The sequence below is a fragment of the Crotalus tigris genome, unplaced genomic scaffold (genome assembly GCF_016545835.1).
Source record: "Crotalus tigris isolate CLP2741 ecotype Arizona unplaced genomic scaffold, ASM1654583v1 scf7180000017601.7605149639:7615979, whole genome shotgun sequence".
Lineage (NCBI taxonomy): Eukaryota > Metazoa > Chordata > Lepidosauria > Squamata > Viperidae > Crotalus > Crotalus tigris.
This window is the reverse complement of record NW_024096505.1, coordinates 4,346,119-4,371,950: the sequence shown is the minus strand read 5'-3', so window position 1 is coordinate 4,371,950 and position 25,832 is coordinate 4,346,119. Positions and strand designations below refer to the sequence as shown.

At 36.9% G+C, this 25,832-nt stretch overlaps 1 protein-coding gene across 4 annotated transcripts in view; it reads left to right on the top strand.

The window, feature by feature from the left end:
* The window catches only part of DYRK1A (dual specificity tyrosine phosphorylation regulated kinase 1A), a 169,178-nt gene that overhangs the window by 107,014 nt on the left and 36,332 nt on the right, over positions 1 to 25,832 (top strand). The window contains exon 1 of one of the 4 annotated variants that reach the window (XM_039369899.1): positions 10,585 to 10,609. The exons of the other annotated variants lie outside the window; for them this stretch is intronic. The gene's annotated coding sequence lies outside the window, so the exon portion shown is untranslated. Of the gene's footprint in view, positions 1 to 10,584; positions 10,610 to 25,832 lie in introns of those variants that run through there. 4 annotated transcript variants of the gene reach the window in all.

Genomic DNA, 25,832 nt, shown 5'->3' with positions numbered 1-25,832 from the left:
AATATCTAGCACTTAATTTACTCTTCAGTTAAAATCGGAGACTAATAAGGATGTGTGATTTAAAGGTGTACTGGATTTTTATTAGAAACTGGAATATTATAAATCTGTATAATGAGAATCAAAGTGTCATTATTACAAGTGGGAAAATCCAGGCTTAATTTCCAATTTGACCATTACATTTTACAGATAACAGTAGACTAAGCACTGAAGGAGACCTGTATAGTCTGTGGTAGCCAAAAATCAATCTGATAAACTGCTTTTAAATAAAATATGTTTATTTGGAAAGGTGCCATCAGATACCTCTTGATTTTTAGATTTAGTCCATGTCTCAATACTCCAGCTTGTCCAGTGTACATCTTCTTGAGCTCCTAGATGAAAAGCTGATTTCTGCCTCAGAAAGAAATCCCATTTGATTTGTAACTGATTCAGTTTTTGAGAGATGTCAGGATAAATTCAGATTAAAAGGCAGCATCTGTGTTTAGCCATAGAAACAGTGGAACTCAAAGCAAGCCTGATGTTCTCCTACAACTACAGAAGTGCGTGGGGTTGTTATTACCTATAATGCATAAAAATTACCAAAAAGAAAAAAGAAACTTTAGTTGCAAAACCCCAAAATTAAGAATGCTTCTTTAGTAGCATTCTCTTAGGCTCAACAGAGAAATAAGCAACCACTCTGGATTTATAATAAATAAATAAATAGCAGCAAAAATACTTGTGTTCAGAACTGAGCAAGCAGCCTCAAAGCTGTATAGTGTAACATTTGTAATGTAATTGATTGCATGGTGTACCTCAAAAATAAGAGCACAGTACAAATAGTATATAACATTACCTTTCAAGGGATGAAGATACAGCAAAAATATTAAACATAGTTGCACACATTCAGTAAGCAGAGAGTAGTCTTTTTATCTACAAGATAACTCTTGGGATCTGAACATAAACTCTTCAACTCCCTCATCCCAACCCCTTCCTTCCTTCAACTAGCTCTAACCAATGATAACAAAAAAAAAATCACCTGTAGGTAATAAATATATAAATAATTTATGGCAAATAAATATATAAATATTGATGGCATTGAAATTTTCTTAAAGTACTCAATCAGGACATTGAAACACTTGATGCAACATGAGTTAAAAACATTCATTACTAGAGACAAAATATATAGGTGAACTTTATATGGGCTTAATCAGAGTCACTTGAATGGATGGCAGGTATGTGCTGACTACTATTTAACATCGGATTGAATGTAATTTGTTAGTTCTAAACACAGCTACATCCCTCTTATAAGAGGGTATGAACACTTATGCTGTTAATTATTCTAGTTTTTTAAACTGTTATTTCCCCCTAAAAGATTTCAGTTTATTTTTCAATTGAATCAGCAAGCAATCAGTCTTCTCAAGGGCAAGCTGCTCATGTCATTGCTCTGAATTAACATTGCTAACCATGTTATTGTACGTTTTGTTATTTTTCCCTCCTAAAAGAATTCAGTTTGTTTTTCGGTTAAATTATATATTATATTAAAGGTGGAAAAAATTTGGAAGTGATTTATCTTCATCTGATTTTTTTTTTACATTTCAAAACACGGCATTTATCAGGAGCATATAAACTTTCTATGTCCACTGTGTTTAACAATCCACTGCTTATATGTTATATTAAAGATGGAAAAAATTCTGAAGTGATTTATCTTGGTCTGATTTTTTTTACATTTCAACCTTGCATGTGGATGTGTAGACTTTTTATATCCACTGTAATGTCATAGGACAAAAAAAGGACAACTTAAAAATAATAAAAACAGTAGGCGTGGAAGCATCAACATGCTTTCTGGTTAAAATAAGTTAATATATGTAAAAAAAAATATGGTAGTGAAGTTTTGTTCCTTTCATGGGAAAATTCCAGAGCAACAGGATGCCACTGAAAAGGCATCACATCTCATTTCCTTCCAGGAAATTAGAAAATGAAATAGAGGTGAATGTAAGTATGCCTTGTTGGACAGGACCATTCCTTGTTTATTTAGGGCTGAAGCACACTTCCAATAGGAAAAAATGTGATTTGCACTGGCTAAAAGTTGTCAAATCGTTTTCATAGTTTGTATTACAGTTTTCAAGTTCCCAAAGGATCACATTGGCAAATTCCTTATATTCTGAGTGGGTACCTTGGCTGGTGTGTTCACAGAATATGAAAATGATAGAGATTCAGTATACAGGAACAAGATGGAGTTCAGCAATACCTCCAGTTACCTCTTTGGCCCATCTGGTCCAAGCCATAGTCACAGAGTTGGAAGAAATAAAGTTATAAAATACAATAGCTTGTTCAGTACTAGAGTTCAATTTATAATATCTCCTAGCTATTTATGTGATATAAATATGTGATCTTGAAGAGAAATGCAAATTTTTTAGAATTCTATTTATTCTTTCTATCTGAAACATTTGTACAAACAATTAATGAAAATATTAATATCACTAAATAGGGCTCAAATTTAACCAGAATTTATTTAGTTCATTGTGTATTTCTATAGCTCTTTATTTTTTAAAATCTTCAATCAGAGTAATGACCTGCGCTTTCAAATACCCCTGATTTAATGAAAGGTATATTTCAGGTTTCCCATGGTAGTAAATGTAACAACTAATTGTAAAAATAAATATTTTGAGATTTACCTGCATCAACAAACAACCAGTCTCCTCAAGGGCAAGTTGCTCATGTCATTGCTCTGAATTAACTTTGCTAACCATGTTATTGTACATTTTGTTATTTTTCTCCCTAAAAGAATTCACTTTTTTTTTGATTAAATTATATGTTATATTAAAGGTGGGGAAAATTCTGAAGTGATTTATCTTCATCTGATTTTTTTTTTACATTTTAAAAACATGGCATTTATCAGGACTGTATAAACTTTCTAAATCCACTATATTTGACAAATACATTTTTGGAAAACAGCTTAACTTCCAGAATTCTCTCAATTATGGATGTGCAGCTATTTGGATATGCAGTAGGAAAGTTGTTTCAGAGAGAATATAGATGTGCTCATTGTACATGTTGGCACGTCATTTTAAAACATCACATTTGGCTTCTTCAAAGAGCACAATCAGAGGTTGCAAGCATTTCCATAGCCCTTCTGTATCTTTGCCACTCCAGATCCAAATAACTGCATATCTATATTGACAAGCAGAATAACAGAGTTGGAAGATTAAAATTAAAGATTCTCTCTTATAGTCAAAGTGTAAATCTGTAGCGTACATTATTAATTTTGTGTAAAATAGGATGTTTAAATCGGGAACAGTGCTCGCATGCATTTAATTCTAAAGAATTATGCAATTCCTATAATTCCTAAGTTTCCTGTGTTTCTCCTTTTCTTAGACTTTAAAGTTCCTGGTATCCACATCATTCTGAAAAATATTCTAGGTTTACTTTCTATAAAATATGGCCTTCACTCACATTGAATTCTTCCCAAGAACTAGGATATTGTAATCTATCAGCGTAGTATACAGATCCAAGCAGTGTGGCCTTTTGTAATTGAGAAATGGAAATGTTTGTCAACAGCTTTTCTAAGTGCTGTTAAGATTCTTTGGTATGGCATCCATAACTATTGGGATGACTATAGCTGATTTATGCTATACTCTTTCAATTTCAATTCTTAGATTTTGTGATCTTTTCCAATGCTTTGTATTCTATTCCACTATACCGTGATATTATCACATCAGTTATCCACACTTTCTTCTCTTCAACCACTTTTAAATTTGGTGTGTTATGCACCAAGATTTATGTACTTTTGTCACTTTGTGCAGTCTTGCACCCGGGTATATGATCTACTCTTCTTGCAAACTTTATTTTGTTTTTTCATCTATTGAGATAGTTTGGAAGTGAAATACCGTGCCCATCATGACCATGATATCTGATTCTGCTGCCAGCTTCTCCATATCTTCTTGTCCAAACTTGTTGTGAAGTGCACCAGTGACGATTACATGACTTGAGGTGCTGTGATGGTTGAAAAGCCCAAGAGTACTAAATGTTGATCACCTGACTATAAGGACACTGCAATAATTGTAAATTCAAGGACTTGTCATAAAGTTACTTTTTCAGCCTGCGTCAACTTTGAATATTTGCTAAACAGGACAGACATTAAACGAGGTCAATCTGTATTTATTTATTTCTCGCTCCTATTTCAATTTGCTGTTGAAATATTTTAAAGAGATAATGAAAAATTCTACATAGTGTCTTCCAGAAAATGTCTTAATTATTTCTCCATCCTTTTACAGATGGTGATTCACAATTTGGTTGGATGCATATATGAGAACAGAGCAGCCAGGCTAATTTTTAGCCTTTTACTCAACAGTGATCCCAACTAAGTAATCCCAGTTAAGATCTATGCATTTGTTTGGAAGCAAGAGCTTCTGAATTATTTGCATTCTTAAAATTATTTTTGGAAGGTTACAGCTGTATTGAACCATGGATCCATGCATGCTATTCAGAAACAAATTTTCAAGGGGCTTACTGCTAAATTTGAACTAAGTTAAGATGGTGCCTCACATATAGAAAGCATTGCAACTATTCTCTTTGATGGGCAAATATATGCTCTACAGGTAAGACACAGCATTTAGAGCCACTAAGTGGCAGAAGACCCTCACCAACTTACTTACTTCAGGTGCAAATACATGGACAGTCAGAAGGACTGGCAAGTTTATAGCTTTCTTTATTCATGTGAGAATATATATATATATATATATATATATATATATATATATATATATATATATATATATATATATATATATATATATATATATATATATATAAAATTACAAATATATAACATTCAACATTGAGCAGTAAAATAAGTATAAAATGGTCATAGAGATATAGCATGTATAAAAAAGTATGTAAAATAAATAGGATTAAAACTAGATGACATTCGCCCAGTATTGGGCCACATTAACAGCATTTTCTCTTGCCAGCATGAAGTCTTCCTCTGTAGATGTTGAAGTACATCATATCTACCATAGCATATGTGAAATGAATTGTTCTTCTCCACATTTATACAAAGTATCTTCTATAGCAGCGATCCCCAACCCCTAGTACTGCATAGTGGTACCGGTTTGTGGCCTCTTAGGAACCAGGTTGCATAAGTGGTGGGCAAGTAAAGCTTCATCTGCGCATGCGTGAGATCTAGGTTGCACATGAAATCCCCCTCCCCATCCATAGAAGAATTGTCTTCCATGAAACTGGTTCCTGGTGCCAGAAAGATTGGGGATCGTTGTTCTATGGGGAAGCCCCATTTTCTTTGACTGTCCTTTAATCTTCCTATCCTAGCTGGTAGTCTGGTGATTTCCATATAGGCAGTGGTTGTTCTTGACTAGGTGGTGGACAGTCGAGTGGTTGTGCCTAGTTGCTTGGTAGCTTCTTACTTGCCTTTCATAGTTCCAGAACTGTCTGTGTCAGGTGCTTGTTAGGAGGGACGGAGGTTTTGAGGAAGCTGTTCCTCTGTCTCAACCTTGTAGGTTGAATGGCATATAATAAATATGTTTCTGTAGGCATCACTTTAACTCACTGTTTTTGCTCAGCGCTTTCATGGCAAAACTTTGGAGAGGGAATACCAGCTAGATGATCCACCTTTTGTATTGGGGTCAGTTTCAGTTACCCTGTAACCATTCTTGCTGTTTCATTTAGAGGCATATCCACCTGTTTTATATATTTTGTATATGTTGGTATATTTTACAACAGAGTAACATAGAGCTAATGCAGAAGTTCTAAATATGTGCTGTTGGACACCTAATGCCTGTTACTTTTCACAAAATGTTGTTCCTAGCAAATATTTTCTTTTGGTATTAAGAACAATGGTTCTTAAAGGTAAGTATGTGGTCCAGATTTACTCCCAGATACTTGGGGTACCATAGCATTCTAGGCTGCTTCCATTCAATAATACCTGCAATGTTCTTGATGTCTTCCATTTTTTCAAATGGAAAGCATATAGTTCTATTTTGATGCAGTTTGACTTTTATCCCTATAGTATGTAGTCATTAAGGATCGGCTCTACAAGTCTGGAAGCTAGGAAGACTAAACCTTTGTTCCCGGTGTCTGACCCAGTTTGGATTCTACAACATTATCCTGGGATAAAAATATTTCCTTCATTTGTAGTCATTAAGTTCAAAGCCTTGGTCAATTTTTCGTCCACAGCCTCAAAAGTTACGCTCTGTGCTGCTATTTCCAGATTGTTGACATAAGCAAAGCTCCTAGCAGCTTCCCACAGTGGTTGGTTATAGGTGTATATGTTAAACAATATATAAGCTAGGATGTTGCCCTGCAGAAGTCTGTTTCTTTGGATTCTCCATTGACTATTTTTCCTGAAAGCCAGCATAAAATCAACTATTTTCTAGTAGGTATCCTATAGTTTTCAGGAATTTAAAATCCTTCGTAAGATGAGGGACTTTCTTCAATAGGATCACATGGTTGACCATCATAAGCCATGGTGAGTTCTATGAACACCACTCATGTGATTTCCTTCAGTTCAAAGCTGTCCTCTATGTAAATGTCTATGTTGATTCTGTCATCCAGGTCATGGTTGTCCCAAAGGTGCTTTTTCAAGAGGCAACTGGACTTTCTTGTACAGATTGTAAATTTGAGGACTAGTTGTTAGTCATTTTTTTCAGTACTGTTATAACTTCAAACTATTGCTAAATGACCCCCGTATTGTAAGTCAAGGACTACCTCTAGACACCAAATTTGTAGTATCCAGCTAACCATACTCCATATGCAAAATACATACCAGTAATCCCCTGAACCACAAGATGGGGCAATTAAATTTAATACACACACACACACACACACACACACACACACACACACACACACACACACACACACACATCTCTGGTTAGAATAACCTTCCAGAGAACAGATATCAGACATGTATGGGGGCTAAATATTTTCTTTAAATGAAAGGAATAGTGGTTTGAACTTTATTGTTCTCCTGTAAAGTTCCAATTCTTGTGTTCCATGCTGAACTATTGTTTTTTCCATTTCTTTTACCACAGGCATGCTTACAGTTCTGTTCATGTTATTGCTGTTGATGAAATCCTTTATTTGCTTTAATGCAAAATACTTAAAATATTGTGGAATTTTGGGTGATAGCATGTGTAATTGTGTGGTATTCTATTGAATTGCAGGGGTATGTGTACTCTTGCTTTGATGAGGTGACATGAGATTTTGATCAGGCTGTTTGAAGAGGAATCTTTTGTTGCCATAATTTAATATTTTAAAAATAAAATGGCATGGGTTGGATGAGGGGAGGAATTATGAACATCAATATATGAAAGAAGTGTAAGGTGTAAGGTAAGAGTAGTGGGATGTAAAATTTTCCACTTCGGGCAAGATTGGCAATTTCAGAGTTCCAGGATATTTGTTTTTCAAGTGATTGTTCTAACAATTGAGAAGCAAAAAGTATGTTGTACATTTATTGCATTTGTACATTTCATGATACAATTTCTAACTTTCCAATAAAAATAATTTTCTTCCCACACACCAGAGGTTTATTAAAAAAAACAACACTTCCTAAATCTCATAAAACAGGTTAGATTCCCCCCCACACACACACATTAAATAATTAGGTGAAATATTTAAACAGGCTATGGATATGGAAGATAAGTATTGTATGTTAACTGAAATCATACTCATTTACATAGGGAAAAAGTTCTAATTCAGATTTTTCCAGGAAATCCACCTACTACCTATGTATTATAAAGGTGCACACATCTACTTCATAATTCATAAAGCATTTTATGAATTATATATATATATATATATATATATATATATATATATATATATATATATATATGTATGTATGTATGTATGTAAAAATAATTGTGGATTTGTTTCATTACTGATTTATAATCAATTGCAGTAGCAGGAACTGTTTAAAATAATGGGAGTTATGTCAATACAAATCTGGCAGGGATTATTTCTAAATCCATAACACATGAGGCTCATCAAAATCTTTATGAGTTTTGTTGTGTAGATATTAAACACTTAATTTCCAATTTGCTGGATTTTTAGAGCCTAAATGGAAATTGGAATGTACTTAATATTCTCTTCAGAATCTGAAAGAGTTTTTATTATTATGAACTGTATCTATAACACATGAGTTATGCTAGCTGACACCAATTGGGGTTGGTTATATAGACCCCACAATCCCCTAAATATTAGCAAGTAGATGTATTGCACTATAAATTACAATGCAATAATAGGCTTAATGAAAAGATACCCCAGGGTACAGAAGAAATCCAACCACAAGCAACCTGCAGAACAAAACAATATCAGGCTGAAATGTAAACATCCAAAAAAGAAAAAAAAATGCAATGTAAATGCGAACCCTCCTCAGCTATTAAACCATAATTTATGAAAGAGGAAAATTGTAGTGCAGTGGCACCGCCTATTCAGCTATTTTTGCATTGGAAATATAGTGTTGTGAGGTAAATTACTCAGGATGTTTCTTAGTTCTGTCCAAATACTTTGAAAGCGATACTTCTGAAAGTACAGGACCACATAAGAAACACCTTTGAATTGTTAAGGGACCTAGTGTAGATTTTTCCAGGCCAATGCTTGCTTTAGGAACTGATCCTATATATAAATATAAATATTGAAGCATATATTGAAGCAATCAATGTAAGCCTAAAAAAAGATAGATACTTTAACATTTCAAAAAAGATGCTTTGCATATATTCCCATGCATTCCAAAACACTTCTTCTACAACTCTTCTTATACTAGTCTGAGGAAATGCAAAACATTAGGTAAGGTTTATATACAAGAGGTAGGAAGTAAAGGAACAAGGTAAAGTGAAGCATTACTACTTAATAACATTGTATTCAGTGTTGTGTGCTCTGAGAGATCTTTGCTTTTCCTGATCTTAGCACGAAGCATCCCCTGCTGGACATTATACACATATGTATGGATTCTTGTTTTACATTTTATGCTGGAAAAGCATGTGATTATTTTGGGTTTCTAATGTTTTATTCATTAAAATGATGCCTTTCCTTTCCTAATTAAACTCAATACATATGTTGATAGATTTCACTAAACTGTCCTCCTACTACATAGTGGTAGTGTTCTAGGCTTAAGAATATTTAGCATAACATTAAAATGCCCATGTTTGCAGCGTGCTCAATTTCTGGTCCTCAATTTTTAATTTATCCCATATTATTGAGATGGTGCTCTAATCATCAGGAACATTTGTTTTGGGAAATCACAAGTATTGGGTTTCATTTATTATTTCGTCTGCTCATGTTCTTCTTGCTTCAGCTATAATTGTCTTTTGCTTGTACATGTGGAATTATAACAATTTTAATGCAGATCGAAATAGTAGGCTAGCAGACTGGAGATAATTCCAGCTGTATCATATTTTCCCCTTCAATTTTTTTGTGTTGGTCAGTGATGGGCAAGTGTAGCATTGCTTGTGCCTTCTGTTTTTCCTTTCAGACAGTTTTCTGTAGCTGATGAAAGCCAGTTTGCATGTGGAAAAATAAAATATTTTAATTCATCAGTGAAGCTGTGAGATTAGAAACTTTTTATAAAAGCTCAACAATTTTTGTTGCCTTTTGAGTTATAAAATGATTTATACCTTCCCCCCCACCTGGTGCTCTAGAATATTGTATTTTTTATTCATTAATTTAACTTCCAAAGATGCAGTCTTTAAATGTACATGAAGAAAATTTTACCTAGTTAATTTAAAACATTTGGTGTGTATTGATTTATATTGCTATCCTAGATTCCATCTGGATAGAATAGAATGAGGAAGCAGCTAAAATTTCTGAAACTGAAATTTCCTACCCCCTTAAGCCACTGTTCTCTTTGCTTTTCTTAAATTTAAATACCTTATTTATTGCTATAAAAAGCATTCTAAAACATTTGAAATTAAATGCTAGACTATCCAGCAAGGTTTGTTATATTATAATTTATTATATTATTATGGCAACTTGCTATAGTAGAATTGTAGTTACAGAGAAATTTTCTCCTGCAGTAGTTAGTTCTCGTTCCTGTTACAGTTTTAATATTGCCCTGCCCTTTTTGGGGTGGTGGTGGTGAAACATTGAACATTATTCTAATCCAATGCAATTGCTACTAATTTTGCTTTAAACTAGAAAGTGTTAATACAAACTAGAAAATGTGACAAAGCTCAATTTCATTTCTTGTTTATTGCTTGTTTTCCTATTGGACAAAGAGAAGCAGCTCTAGCCTGGCAACCAGAGCTTGCTATTTGCATATCCTGCCTTGATTGGCCAGCTCTCTGCCAAATGCTTCCAATCATATGGTGTTGTTTTAGTGGTAGGCTATGCTAATTAGCTGCTGTTGCTGGGGTTCAGGGTGCTTTCTGTGTGCTATTCTGCTGCATTGTGTTGCTTGGCTAGAGACATTGATAAATGAGTATTTAATGATCTGCAGCAGTTTCCACTTACTGCAGGCAGACAGATTTTAGAACAGGAGAAGAAATAAGGATTTAATTTCTCTTGCTTGCAATGAAGACATACTTTAAGACTCTACGCTAGAATTTTTATGGAGTAAAATACTCCTTAAAAAGCGCAAGATTTTATGTTTGGTGTTTTGTATGGTATTTATGGATATCAGGTAAGACTAGGAAGTTGCTTATATATGAGAAACTTAATATAATGTTAAAACAGTGGTAATATAAATTATAGCAGTGCATAAGAACTGCATATGAGTTTCTTGATTTAATTTTGAAAAATACAATTGGAAAAATAATTCTTTAAAAATGAATCCAAGGCATTTATAGCTTGTCTTTTGTAATTTTGCTAAAACACGCCAAATCTATAATACAGAAGATTTTCAGAGCCAGACTTCCTCAGCCTAATACCTTTTGTACTCCAGTATATGACAGTTACCATCATACTGCCTGAGAATTCTGTAAGTTGTTGTTGAGGAAGGCTATCTATCACTAGTAGGTAGCAAAGAGACATATATACTATGTTTCCCCCAAAGTAAGCCCCAGCCTGAGTTTCAGGGTGGCCCTAATATATGTCCTAGCCTGAAAGTAAGCCCTACTTAAGAGCGTGCGCAGCCAGCCGGTCGCCAATTCCGTATGGTTGCTACCATAGATACAAGGTGAGGAGGGGGGAACTGCCAGTACCGTTGTGAAGAGGTAAAGCCAGTGGGAGGGGGGATCAGACCTATACGCCCCGGTTACCGATACCCTGCCACAGCCACTTACACCACCCCACTGGTTCTGATTTGAAACGGATACCTAACATTAAACCATCATTAAAAAGCACAACAAAGAATATTCTTCCTCTGTCAATTTAGAAAGTTCAGACTGTCCCAGGAGCTGTTGATAGTTCTACAGAGAAATTATTGAGTCTGTCATCTGTTCTTCAATAACAATCTGGTTTGGTATAAAAACTAAACAGGATAGGTACAGACTCCAGCAGGTAGTTTGAAGTGCAGAAAAAAACATAGCAACTAGCCTGCCTTCCATTGAAGATCTGTATACTGTGTGGGTCAAAAGGAAATCTAAGAAAATATCTTCAGATCCTTACATCCTGAACATAAACTGTTTCAACTCCTCCCCTCAGGACACCACTATAGGGCATTGCATGCCAAAAAATCTAGACACAGGGACAGTTTTTTCCTTTGGGCCATCACTCTGCTGAACATCTAATCCTCACAGTATTTTATGTCTAAGTGTATTTACCCATGTTGTATGGCTGTAGTATTATTATTATCCTTTTCATCTTCTTTATTACTCACTCTTATACTACTACATTATGATTGTTATTCCTCAATTGCTTTGCATGTACACTGAGAGCTTCTGCACTGGAGACAAATTCCTTGTTTATCTAATCACAGTTGGCCACATAAAGTATTCTATTCTATTTCTATTCCTGTTCTGTTTCTTTTTATGCCTACCTAGTTTGCTCTATTTTCGATGGGAGAGAATGATTAGCCTAAAGTTACTCAGCATGCTTTCCTACCTAAAAGAGACCTAGAATTCGCAGTCTTCTAGTTTTTAGGCCACCTAAACCACTACATCAAACTGGCTGTCTTATAATAGACTTATAAAATACAGGTAGTTCTTGACTTACAACATTTCACTTAGTAACTGTTCAAAGTTACAACTGCACTGAAAAAGTGACATGATCATTTTTCACGCTTACAACCATTGCAACATCCCCATAGTCACATGATCAAAGACACTTAGCAACTTAACAACTATGTTGCTAACTTAACAACTGCAGTGTTTCACTTAACAACTGGCAAGAAAGGTTGTAAAATGGAGCAAAACTCACTTTAACTGTCTCACTTAGCAATAGAACTTTTGGGCTCAATTATGGTCATAAGTTAAGGACTACCTGTATATGATTAAAAAAACCAGTAAAGTTTGGAGACTTTATTACCAAGCCACTATTTTGTTGTGGCTTAAAGAATGGATCACATTGAGAAATAAACGACTTCTTTATTTAGAGGGACATGATTTGCAACTGGGTTGGCATGCTTTCCTTTGGTATGAGAAAAATAAAGTACATAAATATTTCCAAACCCATGCCATAAGGAATGTATTACTCTCAGAGTGGGAGATAATTAAAAAGAAAATTTATATGAAAATACCTGAGTGGCTTTCCACAATGGAAGCATTTGTGTATCCGAATTTAATTAACTATGATAAACTTGTGGCCTATAAAGACATTTTAGATAAAGAAGGAAAAAAAGATAGGCAAGAACTTCAACAAAATGGCATTGATCTAACATGGTGGTCATATTTGCAAATTCAAACAAGATATGAAAAAGATGTAAAAGTAATGGGATTTTACAAAGAACAAGACATCACTAGATAAAATACTTTTGAAAACAGATGAAATCTGATTAAGAAACTTTATAAATTCTTGCTAAATTGGAAGATGGAAGAAGAACAAGTGAAAGAAACAATAATAGTGTGGGCAAAGAATTTTGGTTATTCTGTAGATTTAGAAGATTGGCAAAAATTATGGACCGAAATATTAAACTTACTAAAGCAGCTGCATATAAGGAAAATTTATATAAAATGTTTTATAGATGGCACATGACACCAGTTAGATTAGAGAAAATGTTTAAAAATGTATCACATATGTGTTGGAAATGTAAACAACAACCAGGCACTTATTACCATCTCTGGTGGATATGTCCTAATGCTAAGAAGTTTTGGTTTAAGATTCACATGTGGCTAGAAAAGATGATTGAAATACAGATAGAATTTAAATCAGAACTCTTTGTTAGGAATATTAGGTTTGAATTATGGAAAAGAGAATGAGTATTTAATATTCCATGTGTTGACAGCCACAAGAATAATATTTGCTAAATTTTGGAAAAATGAAAACTTACCATCTGATCAGACTATAATAACAAAAATACTTGAATGTGCAGAAATGGATAGATTAACTTTAGAAATGAAAGGGAAAGAAGATACAATTTACTTTAAAACATGGGGAAAAATTTATTATTGGTTAGAAACACGATAGAATGAGAAAAGGTTACAAAATTTAAAGAGATAATTGATAATTTGTATTTATATTCCATGATTATTTGAATGAACTTGTTCTTTTTTCTCTTCTTCTTCCTCTTTCCATATTTGTGATTTTAAACAATATGTTAAATTATAATTAATATGTAATATATTATTATTTTAAAGTTATTATAATTAATTAGTATTAAGCATTGTTAAGTAGTGAAATGAATGAGATTTATCTGTTATTTACATGATTATATTGAAAGTTGTTTAATAATAGAGTAATTATTAAGATTTAATATGTATACCCAGATTGGTAGATTTGCTGAAGCGATATTATTTTGTGGGATTAATCCCACTTTTGTGTTATCCCTTTTCCCTGGTCTGACCTTTTTGTATGTTTCTCTTTGTCTTATCCTTTTTGACCCTATTCCTTTACTACCCTTATACTACCCTCAATAAAATATTTATTTAAAAAAAAACCCAGTAAAGTTCAAAATCAGTGTTACTCTCAATTATGAAATGTGTGTTTTCTTTCAAAAGAAAAAAACTTTCTCAAGATACGACATACAAGCAGAATCTCTATGAATAATAAAAATATAAATTAAAGATTGTGTTAAATATACTAAAAATCTCTATAAATAATCCATTAAAATAGTTTAAATGCCTAGGAAACAAGTAAAGGTTTTCCTTGTTTTAAATGTTACTTAAAGCAGTAAGGACAAATGTATTCTGCAAGAAGTTTGAAGCACAAATGCAAAGTTTTGAATTAAATAATATAAGCGAGAATTAAACAGAGGGCGTATTTTTTGGGAAAGAAAAGATTATAACAATGGGATACTAGTGGTGAGAAGTTCTTGTCCCAAATGGCTATTCCTTAAACCTCATTACAGGTGATCCTCAACAGCGACAATTGGGACTAGATTTCTGATTGTAAGTCATCAGCCATCATAGTCATAAATCAAAGCACCCATGTGTCCAGACCTGATTTTACAGCATGTTTTGTAGCGGCTGTTAAGTGACTATCATGGTATGTAAATCCATTATTCAGAATGGCCATTTTTTGCTAGAAATTCGCTAAAAAAAGTCACAAATCGTGGTTATATGACTGCCAGATGCTGCAAATGACATAAAGGCAAGCTAGTTGCCAAGCTCCCAAAACGTCACATAACCATGCAGGGTTGGTGGAGGTGGCCCATTTTATGATGAGCAGAAGTGCTTTATAGATATAAAATACCTATTTGGGGCTTGTCATAATTTTGAACAGCCATTAGGTGACTGGTTGTAAGGTGAGGATTTATGTGGGGCACTTGGAATATGACCTTTAGGACACTCTTGAGAGGCTTGTAAATGGTATGCCTTGAAAAGTAAGAATAAGATAACTGCAGAGGAATTTTTAGTGAGAAGAGGAAGGTAGTTGTTTTTCTTCAGTGCTTTATATATACAGTATGTAGGATAAACAGTTGTAAATTTGTTCATGTATAGAACTAATATACATACACAGTTCATTTAACTATATTAACTCTATTTAGAGTGTCAAAGTCATTTCAGATTGTAAGGAACTTTTATAGTGCCTTAGGGATGCTATCCTCTTTATTCATAATATTGTGTGCTTAGACTTTGTTGAAATACCTGTCTCAAAGATTTCACTTTGGGGGTAAAAGGCAGCTAAACTAAAGAGCTTGTGGAAAGAATGACACTGGTATTGTTCATGTTGTTAATTAATATTATATAAGGTAAATTCTTTTCTTTTATTCCAGGAGAACAGAAATATGTATGCTTTCTTCATCTTAACCAGGATTGTAGCATTGTTCTAAATTGAGACTTGATTTTCAATGATTAATATACACACAGAGTTGACTCGTAAACATTAGTGATGAAAAATAATTGACTATCCAATTGTAAATCGCCCTATCCAGAAGTGTAGTGTTGTCTTGAAGCAACTTAAAATCTCTTTGAGACTTGAGTTTTATTTATCAATATATACATACACATATTATGGTATAAACTGGTACAAACTATAGCAGAGTGGATAATAATAATTTAAAAAAAATAATAAAAAAATCAGATTTTAAAATTTAAATCGGATTGTTTTTTATTTTTATCAAATTTATTTTAATAAAATGTTTTTGGAGAAAAAATCTGTCTAGGTATAGTTTTCTATTTAAGATACATTAATAATTTAGTTTATTCAGCATGAAATGGTGCTTAGTTATGTATGAGGCTGTATATTCTGCAATATTTACATTTTTGTTAAACTTATTCAATGAATCCAAGCTCTGCAAGCTGAGATAACATGCACTGCATTGATGCATTCACACAATTTCACAGGAACCATGAGATAAATCATAAAACAAAGTTCAGGAATATTCCTTTATCCCATTGTTTTGCAAATCTATGTACACTACAAACTGTATGAATGTTTGAAGAGAAATGCACCTGTACCAGGCTATAAGTGTTTTAATTTAATAAGAGAATTTGAGTAGTTTTCCATCTATGTGTGATTAACCTATTAACCTAAAATCGGTTCTGATATCACTGTTTTACTAACCTGACAGCTTATTATTTTAAATAGGAAACCTTCATTTTGTTTGCAAATAATATTAAAGATTCTAACTACCAGCAAGAATGAGTCCTTACATTTAAAGAGCACCTGTCATTTCAGATCCATCATGGCAGCGCCTGTTGGCGGCATCCTCTCACCTGCCCACCATGTCCCTCACCTGCTGCCCACCACGTCCCTCACCTTGTTGTGTCACTGCTGGATCACCACCCGTCCCATTAAAGTGAATGGGTCTATCGGTGAATCAACAGCGGGTCAGAGGAGGAGCCGCTAAGGGACAGAGATGACATTTGCTCTTTAAAAATTATGATTTAAATCGAGTTGATTTAAATCAAGCCTTTTTACTAGTGATTTAAATCATGATCCACCCTGAACTATAGTGATGAAAATAATGAAATGTGTGTCATGTCATGGCAGAAACCCCAACCTCTTGTATGTATCTCAACATCATTCATTCGCATTGCAATGCATAATTTGTCATGTGAAGTCAGGTGGAAAAAATCAGGGCCACATGTGAAGGTTCAGATTAATTGATTTATTGTTAAAAGCCTACGTACATGAATCTTCTCAACCAAAGTCAGCATCTTATTAGAGTTACATAAAAGTCAAGGCATTCAAGGGAGGTTGGACTTAGTTGGCTTCTGGCTTTGTAATGACTATAAATTGATCCCTTTTTTAACTCCTTGCCCTGCCTCTGCCAGGTCTTCTCCCAAATATGTCTCCCTTTGTATCTCCACTGTGAATATCTGTGAATGCACTTGTAGATCCACGATCTTTGTAATACTTTCTATTCTTTGTTTTAATTTGGGCGTGAAATATGCTTTAATTCTCCTTGTCTGTCCTCCTCCTCCTCCTTGTCTTTCTTGCAATTTAATATTTGTATATTAATAAGAAATTATTACTTTGAATGAAAGGACCATATACCCTATTTCACCTACAATAAGACCAGGATTTATTTATTTATTTATTTATTTATTTATTTATTTATTTCTTCAAAAGAAGGCATTAGGACTTATTTTCGGGGAATGTCTTACATTACAGCAGGTGGTGAGTGCTCAGGGGTGTGGCATGGCCTGCACATGTGGCAGCAGCCCATGGCCAAAGCACCAGCAGAGGGTCGGGGAGGATGCTGAAACAAGCGCCGGATTCTGCTGTTTTGGTGGTGCTTTGGTGCTGGGACGGCCCTGCTTCTCAGCCACTTTTCTTCTTTCTTCTGCCTACTCCTTCCCTTGTGCGCTCTGCTCAATTTCCTGTCTCTCCATTGCAGCACACATTGCAGCCCGGGATCCATTTTGGCAGTGGCAGAGTTTGGGGGATGGTGAATCCCCATTCGTAGCGTGTCCACTGACCAATTGCCATGCTGCCTCTCAATGAAGTGACAGGAAAGGTGGAAGGTAATCCCGCCCACCGGAACAACCTGATGGGGGTGGGGTAGAATGGGAAACTGAGTTGTGCCAAAAACAGTACTCGGTGCTCCGGGGGATCCGCATGCGCCCTTTGCAGTTGTCCTGCCCAACATTGCAATGCGTGCATCAGTGGCTGTTCAGGCATGTCACAGTGTTGGCACCAGCAGCAGATAGACACAGGGTGGGGGGAGAGAGACACGATCCTGCCTATGAAAAACACGATGGGATGGAGTAGGGCTTATTTTTTGGGTAGGGCTTATATTAGGCCCACCCCCAAAAGTCAACCTAGGTCTTATTTATTGGAATAGGTCTTATTTTCGGGGAAGCATGGTAGATAGTTCTCATTTAGTGATCATAATCAAGATTAGAAGCTCTGTCAAACAAATCAATTCACCGCTACTGTACTTTACTTTCTCCAACTCCCCTCCCCTTTGGAATGTTTCCCTGTGATATTTGGCTCCCAGCTGCTGTATATTACTGAGAAGACTAATCATCTTCCCACCTTCAGCTTTTGTTTCTCTTTTAACCAGCCACCTACCATTTGGAATGTTTACCTGAGTGCTGGGATAGCAAAGGAATTAATGTTTATATTTATATTCATTGGAGAGAGAGATTACAAGAGAATAAGTAGGCACATAATGGGAAAATAACCCTAATGGTTTTTTTAAAACAATACAAAAGATGCTGAGACACTAGAAAGAGTGCAGAAAAGAGCAACAAAGATGATAAGGGGTCTGGAGGCTAAATTGTATGATGAACAACTAAGGGAACTGGGTATGTTTATTCTAACAAAGAGAAAGCTTAGGAGAAGCATGATAGCAATTTTCCAATCCTTGAAGGGTTTACACAGGGAAGAAGGTGTTGATTTATTCTCCATAGATCCTGAGAGAAGACAAAAGCAATGGGTAAAAGATTGTCAGAGAGAGATTCCACCTGTAAATAAGGATGGATTTCTTGGGAGTGACAATGATTAATAGATAGAACAGCTTGCCTCCTATATGTTGTTGGTGCTTCATTGGTGGAGGTTTTCAAAAAAAGTTTGGACAATCATTTATCCAAGATGGTATAAGGACACTTGTCTTGGGCAGAAGACCTCCAAGGTCCCCTCCAGCTCTATGATTCTATGCTATCCAAACAGCCAGTGTATTCCCCTTGTGTTCTTGTTTCCTGTCTTGTAATCCCTTTTTCTCCAATCTCTTCTTCTCCCCCTCTGCTTATTTAAGCAATCTCTCCACGATTTTTGTGAGAAATCTCTCCTGTGCCCGATCTCCCTCCCTCAGAGTGGAAGGATTGGAAAAGAAAGGGGATTGCAAGAGAGTAAGTAGGTACATCATGGGAAATGCATTAGCTCTTTGCATATCATGTTTGCAACTCCCAGTGCCATCTCATTCCTTTCATTCTGTATTCCCCATTGTGAGCCTGCTTATTTTTTTGTGATTCATTTGTAATTTCTAATGTTTGCTTTGCAAGGGAGGGAAGGAAAGCAACAGGTCATCCATACAACAACACATGTTGATTACAATGATGGTCACATGATTGAGGGATGCTAAAGTTGTAAATGAAGGCATTGGTCATAAAATTGTTTCTGTACTGAGCTAGCTCAAATTATCCTGAATGAGTATATTTGTATATATTTTTATGACTTACACCACACAATCCCCATTTGATTTTGTTGGCTAACTTTCCTCTCCTGTTTCTGGTGCCAGAGTTGTAAACCTTCTACTTTGTAAGCCCTTGTTCTCCTTCATATATGGAAAATGTTATTCCATCTATTCTTTTAATTATCTCTTTATCTAAATTAAATTTTTTAGAAACAGGGCATAAGCTTGAAAAGTAGCCTCCTTCTTCTGTAATAAGTGATTGTTTCTCCTGTTGTAGGTATAAAACAAAATAGGAAGTTTAATTCTTACCTAAGTGACTAATTCTAATATTGTGAATATAAATGGAGTTAATTGTCCTATTTTATTTATTAATTTGAATAAAATTTGAACATACAGTTCTGCCAATAGTTTCAGATTGTTATTGCCCTGAGTTACAGAAAAGGACCTTCATTTGCTGAAAATAATCAGATTGTTTAGACTAGTGAAAATAAAAAGATACATAGTACTAAATAATTATAGGAAAAGTTCCTTAAATTTGGATGAATGATATAAAATGAGTGAGAAAAGAATGATTTCCTGATCATATTACCTAGTTGTGTACTGAAATATCTCGAGAAAACAACTAAGCTTAGGGAGTACAACGGGCCCCACATAATAATTTCTGGTGATGTGAAGGGTTAGTCCTCAAATAATTCCTGTTGTAGATCGGCCTGTCCTTGAGGAACAATTATGCCCCATTATGAGTGCCAAGTTTAAATGATGAGGGGGTCACTCATTGCCAGTACTGGGAAACACATACTTGCTCATAATGCTGGTTGGAGGTTGCACATGGCCAGATATACATTGATCTCTAAAACAGGAACAATCTGTCTGCTTCCCCTTTTCTGGTTTGCTGAGGGAACACAAGTTATTCTATTCTACAATATCAAATGAGCCTGCATGTGCCCTGCTTTTGATCAGTTAGTTGGCTGACCAGTTGTGCAGCCAGCTAATTGATATTTGCAAAAAAAAGTATTATTATTATTACAGAAGGTGGACAAGAGTTGAGTTGCCCATAAATCTCAATCTCAAGAGATTTTCTGCTGTCTTCAGTTGATATCTTTTTCAATGAATCAGTAATCCAAAATGATTCTTAATCCCTGGATGTGATTTTAACAGACATCTCATTCTCTACTTTTTCTCTTCTCAGAACTATCATCAGAAATGTATTACTATTGTTATATAGGCTAATGCGTCCAAGTATATGGCTAGATTTTTTTTTCTTTAAGCTCCCAAGATGTTAGCACAGTTGAAACTATAGGGAATGTGCTCCAGCTACAATCCCAAAACACTTTGATACACTCTTTTGAGTTCAGAATATTTAAAATATGTTGAAAAGTAACAACAGGGAATTGCTTCTTTGGGGGGGGGGGAATCAATAAGGTTGGATGATAGCACTTTTCAGATATCCAGATAGTCCTGCCCATAAATCACGGCTGCCTTGATTAGTGATGATAATCCTTGCAATCCTGGTTACCATTATTTATTGAATCTTACAGTCATTAGGCAAAGCAATTTCTGAGTCAGAAATTTCAAGTTCCAGGTGGTTTGCAAGCAGGTCCTTAATGGCAACTGTTGGGTGGGGGAACATGAGTGTATATGTGTGTGAGGGTGTGAGGGAGGCACAACAAAGGTTGGGGATGGTACACAAGGGAGGCATAAGAAGAATTGGGGAAGGCACATGGGAGTACATGAGGATGCGAGGGAAGTGTGAGGATCAAGGGGTGCACAAGTGGCCAACCCAGTGCAAGTGCAGAGGGGCTGGTAAAAGGTGGACAAGTTAGGGAGGCTTACCCCGTTCCTACCTTGCTGCCTTCCCTATTGACTTTCTGGGGAATCCAGGAAGGCAGGTCACAAACGGTGATGTGCTGCAACCATTGTAATGTGAATCAGTTGCCCAGTGCCCAGATTATGATAACTTGACTGCAGGTTTGGTGGAATGTTTAGTACTTAGAGTACTACCTGTACTTTGAAGAGCCCAAATATCTTTATTAATCTGGTATTTCCAGATATGTATCCATATATTTCTTGGTAGTTTTGTAATTTCGCACACTAGAATTAAATAAAAGGTGCGTTGACTTACCTGAACGCCTTTTCTCAGCACGGAGATGGATAATCCACTCAATGGGTTGAGACTGTATTCCTGCCCAATCAGATCAGTCAGCCAAAGTTGCCACGCCTGTCCTGGACCACAAGATCCCAGTCTTGACACGAGCGAAGCCATTGACTGACAGTAAGATGTTTTGGCTCAAACTAAATATTCCCTATTATCCCTGTCTAGAAGGGTGCGTGTGGATTATCCATCTCCGTGCTGAGAAAAGGCGTTCAGGTAAGTCAGCGCCCCTTCTCCAGCACTGGAGATGGATAGTCCACTCAATGGGACATACCAAAGCCTATTGTCCCTTGGGTTGGGGAATAGACTGGTCCCGTGTGTAACTTTGGTCTAGAACCTGCTGGAGAACCCTCCTACCGAAGGAGGCCTCTGCAGAGGAGTACCTGTCGATTTTGTAATGGCGAATGAATGGAGAGGGCGAAGTCCAAGTGGCCGCCCTGCAAACCTCTTCAATAGTAGCCTGCATGGCCCATGCTGCTGAGGTGGCAGCGCTCCTTGTGGAGTGGGCCGTGATATGCCTGGGGACCTGCAAGGCCTCCGCCTGGTATGCCCCAGTGATGCATGACCTAATCCACCTTCCAATGGTAGAGGACGAGACCTTCCAGCCCCTAGTGGAGGGGTGGAAGGATATGAAAAGCGCTTCTGAGTGCCGGAATTCCGCTGTACGTGAAATGTAATATCTTAGTGCCCTGCGTACATCCAAGGTGTGCCATTGTTGCTCTAGGGCATGAGTTGGGTTTGGGCAGAAGTCTGGTAGGACTATCTCCTGTGCTCTGTGAAAAAGGGAGTTGACCTTTGGAATGAAGGAAGGATCTATTCTTAAGACTACCCTGTCCCTGAGAAAGTGACACAGGTCCTTCCTCATTGAGAGAGAAGCTAACTCGGATATCCATCGAGCTGATGTGATAGCTACTAGGAATGCTACCTTATGGGTCAGGTAGCGAATGTCACACGTTTTGAGTGGTTCGAAAGGTGCTCTGGTAAGAGCTTGTAGTACTCGTGGCAGTTCCCACGATGGGTATCTGTGCACGGTTGGTGGTCTAATGTCGCAGCCCCCTTGAGAAAGGATCGTATTAAGGGATGCTTACCCAAGGTTTCACCGGGCCTGGCCAAAAGTATTGTTGAGAGAGCGGCGATCTGCCTGCATAGTGTGTTTGGCGAAAGGCCCCTCTCTAAGCCATCTAGTAGGAATTCTAGGATCTTGGGAACTGTGATCCCTTTGAGTGGCAATTTCTGCTTAGAGCACCATGACTGGAAACTTCTCCACGTGGCCTCGTAGATACGGTTCATGGAAGGACGCCTTGAAGCCTGTATGACCCTAATTACCCCCTGTGAGCAAGGCCCCTTGCTTAGAATTGGCCGCTCAAGTGCCAGACAGCTAGTTGTAGCCATTGTGGCTCTGGGTGGAAGATCTCCCCTTGCTTGAGGGAGATCCTCTCTGGAGGGATCCGCCATGGATTTGTGTGGGAGAGACTCCTCAGGTCTGCGAACCAAGGCCTCCTTGGCCAATAAGGGGCCACCAGGATTACCTTGGCTCTTTCCCGCAGGATCTTGCATACTACCGCCGAAAGAAGAGGTAAGGGTGGGAACGCATACAGGAGCTCCCTTGGCCATGGGCTCCGTAACGCATCCATTTGTTCTGCTCCCCTGGATGGGAATCGGGAGAAGAAGCGAGTCAGATGGGCATTGGAAGGGGAGGCAAACAGGTCTACTTGGGGAAGCCCGAAGCGGTGACAGATCTCCCTGAAGATCCTCGGGTGTAGTTGCCACTCCGAGTGATCCATTGTTGATCTGCTCAACAGATCTGCCTGGATGTTTGCCTCTCCCGATATGTGGTCGGCCTTTATGGAGGCCAGATTTTGTTCCGCCCAAGCTCCCAGTAGGAGAGCCTCGGCCGAAAGTGAGCGAGAATGTGTGCCCCCCTGGTGGTTTATGTGTGCCTTGGCTGTCACGTTGTCCGTCAGGACTAGTACGTGACTGCGTCTTAGGCTGCTCTGGAAATGTCTTAACGCTAGGTGGATGGCCCGGAGCTCGAGCCAGTTTATGTTGTGTCGGAGGTCCACTGCTGACCAGCGGCCCTGTGTCCACTTGGTCCCCAGGTGGGCTCCCCAGCCAAATAGGCTTGCATCTGTCATGATTACTATTTTGTTTCGCGCCGCCTGGATGATTCCCGTAACCAATCTCCTTCCCCGCATGCGTCCCCTTTCCCTCCGCTCCCCTCGCTAATCGCTTGCTTTTTTTTCTTAAAACGCGTTGAGTTTCCGAGAGATTCCCCGTTCGCTTAAGGCCGCTGCCAGCTGCACCGGCTGGCCGATGTGGGGGTGTGGAGGGTTGGGGGTTAGGTGAGGGAGGGGAGTTAGGGAATTCACCCCTTTTAAGCGAGGGTGGATTTCCCTCTGGGGAATCTGAATTCCTGAATCCTAAAATTTAGCCAAAAAGGGAATTTCTTTTTTTGGATATTTTAGAATAATCTATTAAATTAAATTATATTATCTCCAATTAGCCCTAACCTGAGCAATTTCAGCTACTAGAAGATAATCCACCAATGGAAAGAAACTATACCTGCCTAGGAGCCAAAGTTGTACGTCTGTTCTGCTGGGCGAGATCAGTCAAGACTGGGATCTCGTGGTCCAGGACAGGCGTGGCAACTTTGGCTGACTGATCTGATTGGGCAGGAATACAGTCTCAACCCATTGAGTGGATTATCCATCTCCAGTGCTGGAGAACAACTCTGTTTTCCTAATCCATTTCTAGATAACTGTGCATTTTATTCCACCTGTCTAATTAATGAATTGTGGGGAAAATCCATTATCTTCTTTAGGCTAGAGCAATATATTTTGTTGGATTGTGAAATTCTAATTTGGTAAATCTGTTAAAACATAACCTGTCAAGTTGTTTGACTGTACACATTCATTATTCCATCCCAAGGTGCATTCCCCCCCTGCAAAGTTTAAATTGGACATCCCTAAATATATATTCTATTCTTAATTCATTGCATAATTTCCTGATAGCATTGTTGAATTCTTTTGGACATAGATTTGATGCATGTAAATCAGTGGTTCTCAATCTTTTTAATGCCGCGACCCCCAACTGGTCGTAAGTCAAGGACTACTCAACTGGTGCAGCACCATTTGCAGAATGGGACTTTTGGCGGGCTCAGCAGGGCAGAGACAGCCTGGACAATTCCTATAGGCTTTTGAAAGCCAATAGAATTAGACTCTATTCAAGAGAGTCTATTCTATTGGCTTTCAAAAGCCAATAGAATAAAAGGGAGTAGCACAGCTAAGGAAAAGGAGAAAAAAATGGCAGACTGCGTTGTTTGGCGACCCCCGTGAAATGGTCATTCGGCCCCAAATGGGGTCCTGACCCACAGGTTGAGAACCACTGATGTAAATAGTTGTTGTCTAATTGTTAAGATTAACCACACCTACATTATACTGTGACCCAATTTGATACAGTGATTAAGGCACCAGGATAGAAACCAGGAGACTGTGAAATCTAGTCTCACTTTAGGCATGAAGCCTGCTGCATGACCTTGGGCCAGTCATTCTCTTTCATCCCTAGAAAGGAGGCAATGACAAGCCATTTTTGTAAAACTTTGCCAAGAAAACTACAGTGACTTATCCAGGCAGTTGCCAGGAATTAGAAACTGATGTGAAGGCACCATAAATAAAGCGTACATTGTTATGTATTATTCTGGTCTGCACTACAACTGAAAGTTACAATGTTGAAGTACAAATTAATTATCGCTAAGTGGGAAGATTTTCCAAACTTACTAGTGGATAATTTAATAATTTATGTTCTGCACTCAATTCATTGACCTGTAAGTTGCTTTTTGAAATGTATTAGCTGATACTTTCAAATTATATTTAATTTTGAGACCTGTATGTTATAATTAAAAATGATACCACTCCAAATTATGGTTAATTGCAGCTTCTGGCATGCATAGAAGACATAGCCATTGATGAGGAATGCTGGAAATTGTAGTGCTATAGCTCCAACCTCTTTCTCCCAATTTTTCCTCCCATTTTTCTGAACTATTATAATGAGTTATGAAATATTCCTAATGTTTTATTTTTAAATGGTACATAAATTGTAGAAGAAACAACTCAAAGTTTGAGATACCAGAAATCATGGTAAAATATGAAGTCCACTAGTATGATAAAAATGAAGGCTAAAAAGATATAAAACCTACTGATAAATTAGATTTCAGATTCAGAAAATGAGAATGATAAGTGGCAAATTATGAATCTTCCTTTATTTCCCCCTCCTGAAAATTGGCATTTTTAAAACTGTTCAATATATTGGAAGATGGAGTATGTAACTTTTTATCATTTGAGTCTTTTTTTCAGTGTTAACCTTTACAGTACCCTAGCCTGCAGAATGGAAGAAATGTTTATATTCATTATAATTCAACAGTTTGTACCAAAAAATAAAAACAATTTAAGAGAAATTCAACCAATCAATTCATAATTATCTGAATAAAGTATGCTTTATTTTTATGAGGTAATGATACATAAAACATTTTATAAAGAAATAATGTTACGGTAATTTAGCACCAGGAATGCTAAAAATAAATATTGCCCATATTTCAAATCTCTTCCCCTAATGTTATGCAAGTAATATTAAAGA